The 12,453-nt window shown below is 44.0% G+C and overlaps 1 protein-coding gene across 3 annotated transcripts in view; it reads left to right on the top strand.

The window, feature by feature from the left end:
- The first annotated feature begins 1,242 nt into the window (after positions 1–1,242).
- C1H5orf30 (chromosome 1 C5orf30 homolog) overlaps positions 1,243–12,453 on the top strand; it is an 18,184-nt gene continuing 6,973 nt past the window's right edge. The window contains exons 1-2 of one of the 3 annotated variants that reach the window (XM_021163411.1): positions 1,243–1,430; positions 8,535–8,624. The gene's annotated coding sequence lies outside the window, so the exon portion shown is untranslated. Of the gene's footprint in view, positions 1,431–1,589; positions 2,518–8,534; positions 8,625–12,453 lie in introns of those variants that run through there. The other 2 variants (XM_029482289.1, XM_029482288.1) reach the window with 2 other exon arrangements.

The raw sequence follows: 12,453 nt of genomic DNA, 5'->3' as shown, positions 1-12,453 counted from the left end.
GCCACAAAACGACAGAACAAATAAATATAAAACAAAATCTAATCACTTGAGCATTCAATACCTGTCCAGTGTACTAGGGTCTATCTATATTTGATAAGTTACATGAATATCATGTTGGGGAAAAGTAACTGAGAACATTCATGAATCTTGGCCTCTTCCTTCCTTTTTCTGATACTTACATCAGAGCATATGAGAAGCAATTGAGTAAGTGTCCTTCAGTTGCAGAGAAACCAGAAGCCACATCTTGGACCCAGAGTGTATTTATTAACCTTGGGGACATATATAGACTCTGGAACAAGAACTATTTGCTTTACGTTTGTATTAGTCTAGATGAAATGTATGACTTTATGTTCAGATAAAGCACGTTTAAAAGGCCACACAATGCAGGAACCTAAAGTTACAATTTATAAATATACAAACAGCTCAGCTATATGAAAGGTCTGTGACTTTAAGGATGTAACTCATGTTTTCTGTCTTAAAAATGTGGATTAGCACAGTTGAGAGCTGCAAACTTGGGAATGTGCGTCAAAAGGGTTGGCACCTAGAGCTAAATAAATATCAGCAAATATTTGTAATGCTGCATTTACCACTTCGGCAGGGGAGTGGCATATGGACTGAGAAAAGAAAATCTTGTTGGGATGGCACCTCACCCCTGTAATCCCAGCTCTCTGGAGACTAAGGCAGAAAGGTTCTCCGGAGCTTAAATCTGGCCTTGGGTACAGAGTGAGACCTTGTAAAGACAGAACGGGAAGGAAGCTAGAAAGGAAAAGAGAAGAGAAACAAGTGACTCAGAATTTAGTCTTCACCCCGCCCCCATATTTAGTTGTTGACATTTAATTGTTATTATTATTATTATTATTATTATTATTATTATAGTATAATTTGTATGTAACTTATGGGCTTCTGTTCTCCTCAACTTCTGATCAGCAGAAACTCAAAAATCACAGCCATCCCCACAGAGTTTAGCACACGACTCTGTGGGAGCGGTCCGCATTGTCAGGCCTGCGAGCTGCGGCTCCCCGGAGGGTGCGGCGGACTTTGGTCCGGGAGCAGTGTGGCATCACGCCGCCGCCTCGCGTCCCCGCAACAGTCTCTGGTTCTGCGCTCTCACGCCGCCGGCCCAGTGCCTTCCCAGCCGCCCGCCCAGCCGAGCGTGCGAGCCTGGCGCAGGAGGCGGGCTCTGCGCTTCCCGGCCTCGCCTCCGCAGCCCGCGGGAGGAGGCGGGAAGGCGGGCGGAGGCGGGGGAGGAGGCGGGACTACGGCGGGCCGTAGCTGGCGCCGAACGCGGTGGGAGAGCAGCGGGTACCCGGCTGGCTCCGCTGGCGGCCTCTGCCCACACCTCGGCGCCGCAGCCCCGCGCCTCGCCCGCCCTTGGCTCCGGGGTCTGCGGCCGCCGGCCATAGAGGAACCGGCGGAACCCTGGACGACCGGTACGTTGGACGGGGAGCGCCACTCCTCCTGCAACCTTTTGTGCTGCAGAGGTGGTGGCGGGGATGGGTGGGGTACGCGCGTGAGTGTGGGTGCCCCAGTCAGCGAGCCACTGTGCCAGCCCCAGGCACGGCGCCGCCCCTTCCTCCTCGCCTCGTGTCCCGGCCGGGCGCGCGGTGTGTGCGCAGCGCCGGGAAGCCCCGGGCCGTGCCGGCCTCCGCGATGGCTGATGGCTCGGTGACACCGGGGCTGCGAGCGGCGCTGGTCCCTGAGCCTTGGTGCGAATGGCTGGCGTGGTGGTGGGGGGACTGGAGCCTGGGGTGGGGCCCGAGCGGGGTGCGAGAGCCCGCAGCTTCCTGGCACAGGGGTGGGGCCGGCGACGCGGGAGTGTGCGGCGCGGGTGAATGTGCGGGGGCGTGCGCCCCGTGCGCGCGCGGCGGGCGAGCGAGCGGACGGACCGGCTGGCGGGCGGGCGTGCGCTCGCCGCCGACATGCGGTGCGGGGACTCTACGACCCGGAGCGACGCTCCCGCGGTGCCAAGGTGCGGAAGTCTGAGTGCGTCGGCGCGCGCCAGCTAGGCGGCTCGCCCTACCCGCAGCGCCAGGCGGCAGGCCCCGCGGAGGCCCATTGAGAAGTAGCGCTCGCCCGGCTTGCCGCGCCTCTGGCCCCAACGGTGAACAACCGCGTCTGCGGGCTACAGATAGCGGCGGGAGACAGCCCCTGGCGACCTTATCTCGGCCGCCAGTGCGCGCTGCACCTCGCGGGCGAGGCCGAGGCCGGTGCGGCGGCGGGTGACGGACCGGCGGTGGCGGAGGAGCGCCTGTGGACTGGGGAATCGCGGCCCGGCGCTGGTCAGAAACTAAGGCGGCAGATGTCTCGGGCACCGCCACCCTCGCCCCACCTGTCGCGGGTGGACTTTGGGGCGGGTGGGAGGCCTAGGAAAGGGCGCCTGGCAGCGGCCGGCGCTCAGACCTTGAGAAGCGGCCCATTGTGAAGCTGCCAAAGTCGCTCTAGTGGTGGAATCTGCAAATCTCGGCCAGAAAGGAACCCAGTTCGCGAAGGGAAGGACAGCCGCGTGCTTTCCCGCTGGCAAGTGTCTGGCTCGCTAGAGACTCCCGGGCTCTCTGCCCACGCCGCTTTGCTTAGAGTGGGCTGAGGATTTTCTTCAGAACCAGGGTTTTGTTTTGTTCTCTCTCTCTCTCTCTCTCTCTCTCTCTCTCTCTCTCTCTCTCTCTCTCTCTCTCTCTCTCTGTGTATGTGTAAGTGGGGCTGGAAACACTGGGAGATACTGGCGCTGAACTTTTTCATCTTCCAAGAGGAGTAATTATGGACACAGCAACACTGTACCCTATTAGAGGCTCCTAGCTGAAAGTGCAGGAGCAGCACAAGATCTCCGAGGTTTCTAAACTTCACTTTATGTTGTTTTTCCTCGAAATGCCACTATATAATTTCAGGTGCCGGGGTCTTTTACTGTGGTGCAACAAGCTAGACACTAAGGATTGGAAACGACTCTTTCACAAAGTTTATTTTCCCAGTTAGTTCCATATGTGGTTATTCTCCCAGAAGCTTTGGGCTACAGTGTATGCTTGGGTTATTTTAACGATTTGGGTGTTTTTATTATGATACCTTGGATTAAAAACAAAACGGACAGGATGACATGTTAGCGTTCATGAGCACCGAGACTACTCAACTTTGGTAAGACTTGGTGCATAAAATGTGTTTTTGATATGTTTAGTTGTAAATGGAACTGTTAGCACCAAGTCTCCCAGGTGTGAGGGATCACTGACATTACTAACAGCCAATTAGCTTCCATTTATGTATTACCATAGTTTCGAAGAGTAACTTAACACTTTGTCTTAAAAAGTAATGGGTGTGATGAGGACATTAGTTTCTAAACACCGTTTAAGTTTTTGTTTCCTGATTTGAAGCCTCGGTTATCTTCCCAGTGGATACTCAGTTTTCAGCTTTCCTTTCAGAAGGTGAATCACCGCCAAAGATACCCGTGTCTTCCTGGTTAGGTTTCAGAAGAGGCAGGTTTCTTATAAAGACTGGGAGTAGACTTGTGGTTTCAGCTGTTGTCAGACATGTTTGGAGTGAAGCTGAATGTGATATAGTAACGTGGGCTTGATTTTAATTAGAGATGGAAACCAAATAAATGCTGGGCTTTTTAAGGGACCTGCTATTAAGGGAACTGATACTAGAAAGAGGAACACACACACTTGTGTCTTTCTGAACCAATTATGGGTTGCCTTACCATGCTGGGAAGGTTGGCGGTTTGTTGGTAAGGTCAAAGGAGGTTTTTTAAAAGTCACACTACACTTTATAACTGCGTTGCCAAGCCCTTAGTGATTTGTTTTTTTTTACAAGCCCCAGAAAGGTGAGAAGGTTGCCAGTGGTCACCATGGTGAGAGCACATGGGTTCAGCAAAGCGTTTCGTTTTCCATTCGGTGTTCTAATCTGTCTGGCCGCTGAACCGTTTTAGTTCTGTTCAATGTTTTTCTACTTGAGGAATGTGTTCGTCCCTTATTTATTTATTTTAGAGTAGCCTTTGAGAGCCGAAAATATTTTGATTACAAAACATTTTCACCAGTTGAAATGGAATTTCCCTTGCCTGTGGCCCCTGCCCCCTATATATGCATATAACCACTTATATAGTGATAAAATTTGGTATTTTTCTATTTTTTAATTAGTGGATCTGGGGTGATGCATGAAATACACAGATTTAGGTATTTAAGAGGAAAGAGTTTGTTTAGAACTGAAAATTTCCATGTGAGGCGTTCTTTGTTTTGTGGGAAAACAGAAAACTGGTGTCAGGTGGTGTTCCAGTTTGCTGTTGCACGTTGGAGGATTTCATCTGACATGGTGGTAGGCCTTTAAACCTGCCCCCACTGCTTTTACACAGTGAGAGAGAGTTGAATGGCTGGATACACCATGGAGCCAATGGCTCCGTGGATGTGCCTCCCGAAGTACAGAAGTAGAAAGATTTATTTTCTGTTCCAAAACTCACAGCTCTCTGCTGTTTTATACATTGGGATAAGGTAAGACTATGTTTGTCATCCAAAGATAGTTGAGGGTTCAAGAGGCTCCCCAGATAATCATGCCAGGGAATAAATGAATGAGATATTATTTTTGAAGGACTTTATTAACTGTAATAATAAGTATCACTTACCAGTTTATGCTTTAAACTTTTCTACTTGTGGAGTCTCAGTGCAATCACTGTTAGATGTCTTCCCTTCCTTACCTGTGGCTTGCCTGTCCAGACACAGTTAGCTGCCCTTGGCAGTGTTTTAAGTTTCCTGTCCACATTATTTAGAGTAATGCCATGGAGCTGTTTGTTTCAGCTCTCTGTTTTGGAAACATTGTATCTTAAAGCTTTAGTTCCATTCACCTTAGTCTGTTTTCCTATGTAATTTTTTTTTTTTCTGTCCAAAGAATTGGACATCCGTCTTTCCCATTCACTGTCTTAAGTCTTCAAATGCTAGGATAAAACAATATTGTTAGGGAGTTCCAGATTTTAAAGTTAGATAGCTTTCTTTGAAAGCTGTGTTTTGGGATGACTTTATTACAGCTTTTAATTTTTATTTTAGGAGATGGTAGGGAAAGCTTTCCTATAACTTTGCAGTAGATTGCTGTCCTGGCAGTGTTTCAGGAGGTGTACAGCTACACTGTTTCTTGGCTCTGCTGTCTCCTGTGTGCTGTCTTCCTTCTGTCTCCTTTTTCACTATGTCATCTTCCTGGGTCTTCCTGGTGCCTGTGGCTGGATGGTGCTCAGTTACACACAAGCAGCAATGTCAGCAGTGAGAAGGAGGACCAGGAGGATGCCCCTGCACTTGGCTGTGGGATCTGCTCTATTTTTGACTCCTCAGTGTAAACCAGGGATAAATAAGTCACTACACTTTTGCTCATTATGAAACCATGGAGTGTTGACTCCTTCATCAACTCGGTGCTGTGTAGTAATTGCTGTAAGGCTCCTCAGCTTTTAAATTTAGACTGAGGATTTAATCAGGTCTGTGCCTTTCTATTGATGGAAAAAATTAGTGCATCTAAAAGCATGGAAAGAAGATGCCCTGGTACAAATTATGAAAAAGAAATGAAATTTAAGACTTTCAGCGTTGTTTTTATTCAGAATTAAGGCATTCACATTTTTCTATTGTTTGTTTTTGATTTGCAGTCTAAGTTTCTAAGAGTGTGGATTAAATTTGTCTCACTTTATGACTGGTGAAAACCTGGCATCCAGTTGGAAAACAGCCAGTAGCCTGCAAATATTGTTGGAGATATTTCCTGCCATTCTGTTTGTCTTAAGGTTACTGTTGCTGTGGTGAAACACAGTGACCAAAGCAAGCTGGGGAGGAAAGGGTTTATTTGGCTTACACTTCCACATCTTAGTCAATCATTGAAAGAGGTCAGGACAGGAACTCAAGCAGGGCTGGAACCTGGAGGCAGGAAATGATGCGGAGGCCATGGAGGGATGCTGCTTATGGCCTTCCTGTTCATGGATTGTTCAGCCTGCTTTTTAAGGTAGATTTCAGAATCATCAGCCCTGGGATGGCACGATGCACAATGGGCTGGGTCCTGCCCAATCAGACAGTAAATAAGAAAATGCCCTATGGGCTTTTCTATAGCACAATAGAACTGTTAGTGTTATTTATACTTTAAAATATTTATCTGTTTGTCTGGGGTATGTGGGTGTATGTGGTGTGTTTATGCATGTGTATGAGTGTGTTATGTGGTATTCATGTGTGTGTATGTGTCTGTGGTGTGCCTGTGTATGGGGTGTGTGTGTGTGTGTGTTCTGGAGTTTGAACACAGGTCTTCTCCATACTTGTGCTTTGTTAACATTTAAAAAGTTTGCAATCACCTTGCAGCTAGTAATAAAAACTGCCCCTCCAGTCATTTCACGAACAAGGCAATAAAACCTTCTATGAAATAACCTCCTGAAACGCTAGAGTAGGATTCCACTCATAGAAATTAATGGATGTATGTTTTTGCTAGTGTTATTATCCTGCCTAAGGCTGCACTTCTATACAAATTTGAGGATAGGAAAGTGGGCCGTGGAGCCTGGCTGGCAGGTGTGCAGGTTCCTTCACTGTTCTCAAGTGGTAGTAGTTTAACTGAATACTTCAAAGTGAGGTTAATAATATTTTCTTCAAGGAGAAAAGATATCACTTAAATTATGTCTTTTGGCATGTAAAAGATGCTGAAAAATTGTCTCTTTTTCCTTCAATTCCCTACTACAAATGTGAATTTCCTAACAATGTTCTATAAAATTCTTGGGGGCGGGGGTAATTATATGAAGTGAATACTTGCATCCCTAGGGAACAGATTTTGTTTCACTGTGCTTCAGTTTCTGTTAAGACCACAAGCCTCATTGGTGAGGGAGGCCCAAGCCTTAATTATGAGGATTGCTTGTTTGCTAAATTTAAACATAGTTGGCCGTAAAAATAAATGAAATAAAACATGTCTGTTGTCAGCATTGGGAGAAGTGCCCATGGCTGATAGCACCAGGGTTCATGATGGGCCAGTGTACTGAGTGCTTCTAGTTACCAAGCAAAATAGCTTGGATTCAATCAATTATCTTTGGCTGAAACTCCTTTGTGCTGGGAGAAGAATAACCAGCCGGCAACTCTTGGCTTTTTCTTTTGCTGTTCGTCTTTATTCTTAGAACATGTTTATAGGACACTTCTATGTTTCCAGGCTCCACAGCCCTAGGTAGATAAAATGAATGCTCTCCACTCTTATGAGCACAACCCCCACCTCACCCCTTAGTTTGAGTACAACGTTGAGAACTTAGCAGCCAGTGACTTTGGGGAGAGGTTTTGTGTGTGTGTGTGTGTGTGTGTGTGTCTTAACAAATTAATCCAGTTACCTGGGGATGCAAGAGCTAAAGATAGATTCTTTAATTCCCATGGTAAGAGGGGATGACGTGGAGGGGATGCTAGAGACATGAGTAGGTTGGCTTTTCTGTAATTTTAAGTGTTTTCTGAGATGGGATGATGCTTCAGTGGATGTAACGCCTCTTCTGCAGGAATGACTATGACCGGAGTTTGTACCTAGTGTCTACCTGAAAGCTAGACAGGGCAGTACACTTTTAAAACCCCAGAGCTTCCTGACAGAGATGGGAGGATCCCAGCGACTCCTTGGCCAGTAGCTGGGCTAAATTTGACGATCAGTCAGTTTAGTTTGGGGTCCCTAAAGTTGAGAATTAAGGGTATGGCTCAGCGGCAGCGGCAGAGGTCTCACTAGGATGTTCAAGGTACTGTCTTCATTCCTTAGTACCAAAATAAAGGAAGAAGACATGGCCTGTTGTTGACCTCTGGTTTCCACATGTATGTATGCTTGAATGAACATGTATACACACACACACACACACTCTCACACTCATACTTAGGCAACACACACTCATTCTCTCAAATACACACACACACAAAACACACAAATCTTTCAAGAGCTTTACAGTCCTTTGCCACAAGCAATCTACCTAATGATTTTTATTGTTGCTATTTTGGAGTTCATACGAGTAGACACCAAAATTAATTTCATAATAATAAGATCACACATCTGTACAGGACTTGCCTGCACCATGCAAAACCCATTTATCTACCTGAGTTCCCTGGATCTGAATAACTTGTGTTAGGGAAGGAACAGTGGCGTGAATGGCCTCATTTTAGAGATTGTTGTTTATGTAAGGTTAGGATGGAAAGTTCTTAGCATGGCCACAGCCAAGGCCAGTTCTTTTTGTGCTTGTCTCAGCACCACCCCCATACAATCTTCTAAACACATCCATAAGAGTACAATGATAAAAGCATCTGTTAAGCCTTCACTATTTCATGTGTTTTTATTTAGACTAGTTAAATAGTCTCAGTTTCTAGGTAGTGTCTACACAGCATGGGAACAAGCGCAGTAAGATGTTTTGAAGACTCATTTAGCCAGACTAACTCAAAGCCACCTTTTTAATTGAATTAATTAGTTACTGTGTCCCATATAACCTGTGCCCGGCATTAGTACCTCCTGCGGCTTTCATTCTGTTTTGCAGTTAGAATTGTTATAATTGCTTTATAAACTGCTACTCGTTAAATTACAGGCTTATTTTTGTGTTTCATGTTTAGTATCTGGAGTAGAACAGAAAACTTATTATGCCTGTGCTCCCTTGGGACACTTTGGAACTTGCACAGTGACATCATCTGGGATTTAGTCTGGTAAGTTGTATTTTGTTGTTTCTTTTAGTTAATCATTGTATGGACATAACATCATAGTGCGTGTTAAAGACTCATACATGAACAGGCAAAAAATGATGTATTATTACAGTTGTGTGCACCACAATCATGAGATTCTAATGACTGCAATTGAGATTTGATAGCAGCATTTTAAATTTATTTGAAATGTTTGATCCTTTGTGTGTTTTTCTTTTTCCGAAGTTCCTGTAAGACATGGGACTTCTCAGCGAATAGCGTTTCAGAATCTATGATAGAAGTAGTTGATCAAATTTGAGGGATAGTATAATAAAAATATTATTTCCAAAGCTGCTGAAGTAATTCACAAAACAACTGGTTTGTTTTACATATGGTTTACATATGTAAATATGGTGACGTATGTCTATAAATACAGAGGCTGAAGTTCATGTAGTTGTCATTTGCTGCCTATGTGGCCTTCCTTTATTTTCTCATACTATGAATTGATACTTACAAGTATGCAGTACTTTGCCATCTTTTAGTTGTCCCCTCCCTCCCCCATGCCTTTGTGTATACTCACATAGTTGTTTGTGTGGCTTCATGTCTTTGATGGGGTGAATAATTTAAAATAGCTTTATAGCTCTTTAGCATTTTCAGGGCTATATTAATGCGAGTGGCTGCTCTTTAAATCCTTAGGCTCTTGCTTTGACTAACTTAGAAGTCCTTGTCTTTGGGGAAAGCTATTTTTGTAATCAACCATCTCTGAATGGTCAGTGAACTGGAGAATGTGTTAAAAGGATAATGGGGGTGCATGCTAATTGTAAGTAGGTGTAGCATATCTAATTTATTTAGCATACAATAAAGATTATGTTTTCCATTTTGTGTGTCTGTTTGTGTGAGGGCATGGGTTTGTTTGTGTGTGTGAGAACTTCCAGAGGCCAAAAGAGTGTACTGAATCTCTTGGAGCTGTTAGAGGTGGTTGTGAGCCTGCATGGATGCTGGGCGCAAACTTGAGTCCTCTGCTACTGCGGTACATGCTTTTAACTGCTGAGATATCTCTCCAGCTGATGCACTCTTAAAAACCTGAAAATACCACTAAAATTTTTACCCTAGATTTTAGGAAGAGAAGTAGTTCAGAAACTTACAGCACACTTGGAAAGAATACATCTGGGACACTAACCCACCCAACTAAAGTTAACTAGAAGAGATGAACGGGAGGCCACAGGGATATATGCATATTTGCATAGCTCTCTGTATCTGTCGGGTTGTGTATAAGCATACATTCATGTTTGTGTGCATGTTATATTTCCTAATAAAGTAGGATTCTGGAAGAGCTCCGAAAGACGAAGTGATTCAGCTTGAGAGGTGTGTGATCACTGAAGGCGATCCTGCACCTACAGGATAACCATTGACTTTCCTTTGGACTCTGAGACTCTGTACCAATACATTATGTTTTGGAGAATGTTTTAAAACTTGGCAGTACATCAACAAACCCTCTTACTTTTAATGTAAGGTTTATGGCAGGATAGCTTGTACATGATAACGTTTGAGTGTAGTTTGAAGAGTTTCCTCGTGTTCCTTTGTAGCGCATTCCCTCTCCCCTCCTAACTTTTACCAGTCATGGGCTAGTTTCTGCCCTCACTATTTTGCATTTTCTGGAAGGCCATACAAATGAAATCATTGTATATAGCTTTTTGGTCAAATTCCTTCACTTCTTGCCTTCCAACTTGATGCTGTTTCTTGCTGAATGGTATTACTTTGTATGTACGCGTCCTGTGATATTTGAACTCTTGCCAGGCTTTGATGATTATGAATGATACTGTTATGAATATTTATGTTCAAGTCTTGGTGTGAATAGTACTTCTTGCATTGTTTTGATTCATGCCTGAGAGCCAGGTAGTTGGTTTATGTAGTAAACATTTATTCATCTTTATAAGCAATGTTGAACTGTTGCTCAACTTCCCCCTAAGTATCTCACACACCAGAGTCATTCACGGGAACTCAGGTCTCATGCGGCATATATTTGTTTCATTTTGTATCCAATTTTAGCAAGTTTTGTTGGCAGATGTTTTCAACCTTAAGTGAACTGGAGTGAGTAAATTTGAGGGCCTTCAGGACAGTGACTGTAAGAGACAAATTTCGTCTACCTGAGTGACTTAAAAGAGGCAGGCGTTAGAAGAAAGCAGTTCTAACAGACACAGTCTAGCAAGCTTTGAAACATTTATGCAGAGTAAAATTGCCAGGCAGTTTTGTTGTTGTTCATTTGTTTTAAAGTATTTTTTAAAAGGATTGGTTTATTTCTGTTTTATGTGTTGGAGTGTTTTGTGAGTGTCCGTAGGTGTCCTTTCCACATGCTTGGCTAGAGTGCTGAGGAAGGCATCTGACCTCCTAGAAGCAGCGTTGACGATGCTTGTGAACCGCCATGTGGGTGCTGAGACGAGCTTCAAGGTGCTTGGTTCTGTCCTTCCTACAGTACACATCAGGCAGGCGAACTTCATGTCAGGCTCCTCTTGAAAAGGATGTTGCTAACCTGTTAACAATTGTTTTGTGTATTTAAGATGGCTACATCTACTTTCATTTATATACTGCTACACATGTTGCTAAAAAGGGGCATATGAAGCAGTGTTTTGATTACTCAGGTGACTTATTTCTATTTTTTTTTATTTTTTCAGTTAGTTCCAAATTAGAAAAAAACTTTCAGGAAAAAAAACTTTTTTAATAAAAATAATTATGAGGTGTGGGAAATGGTGTCAGTGAAGTGCTTGTTGCACACACACGTGAACCTGAGTCCAATCCCACATTTGTGATCTTGCTTTGGGAGGACAGAGGCACGTTAGAGCTAGGGCTCCTTATCTGTTCATCCTAGCCAACCTTGGGTATACCGGGGATATGGGAGTCTGGGAGTTTGTAAAAACCAACCAACCAATAAAACAAAACAAAACAAACCCATGAGGAAGATGGCTCTTAGAAGCAACACCATAGATTTGTCCTCCTAGTTTTTACATGCATGAGTATACATTTATATGTATATCCCACATGTGAATAAAGCTTTCTACTCCCCCTCCCTCTCTTACACACACACACACACACACACACACATTTATAACTTTGTATAGCATTTGTGAAAAACAGCTATTTTCTGAGCTGTGTAAGAAGCTAGGGCATTTGTGCTATATCTTCAAAGTGTTGCTCTTTTTGCCAAATGTATAGGAAACAAGGCTTCCTGGAGAGTGTTAGAACTGTATACTTTGTATACAGACTGTGGTCTTCTGACTGCTAGTGCTGGTGCACGAAGAATCTCCTGTGCATCTGTTGTAGTTGTACAATGGTTTAGTCTCAGCCAGGACTCATGCTAGGGTAAGCCAGATTGTACCCACTACCTTAAAAATGTACACTCTTCATATTTCTCTAGAATACATAATATTTTTACCATTTGTCAAAGGAAATTGGATCCTTTGTGTATAACCTGTGCATGATACATCTGTTAGACATGAAAATCTCAGGGTTAAGGGCAAGAATGGAAGCCTTGTCTGCCCTATCTTTTCCCTTTGGAAAAGGCAAACACATGACCCTTTGGGCTCACATTCTTCCTTTTTCAGCAATACCTCTTTCTGTGCCATGAGAGTCGAAACAGGACACTCTCCTGGTGAATGTCTAGATTGCATTTTGTAGAAGTATTTACTTTAGCGTTGGGTTATATAAAACAGTGCATTCTCTTTGTAGAGAAAATGGGAACATTTTATATAAAACTTCGTGGCTGTTGCTAAAAAAATTTACAAAGCATATGTTCTTTGACTCAGCATTTTAGTTTTGGAACTTCTTGCAAAACTAGTTTTTATCTTTCTCTCTCTCTCTC

This window comes from Mus caroli, chromosome 1 (genome assembly GCF_900094665.2).
Source record: "Mus caroli chromosome 1, CAROLI_EIJ_v1.1, whole genome shotgun sequence".
Lineage (NCBI taxonomy): Eukaryota > Metazoa > Chordata > Mammalia > Rodentia > Muridae > Mus > Mus caroli.
This window is presented reverse-complemented; position numbering and strand designations above follow the sequence as displayed.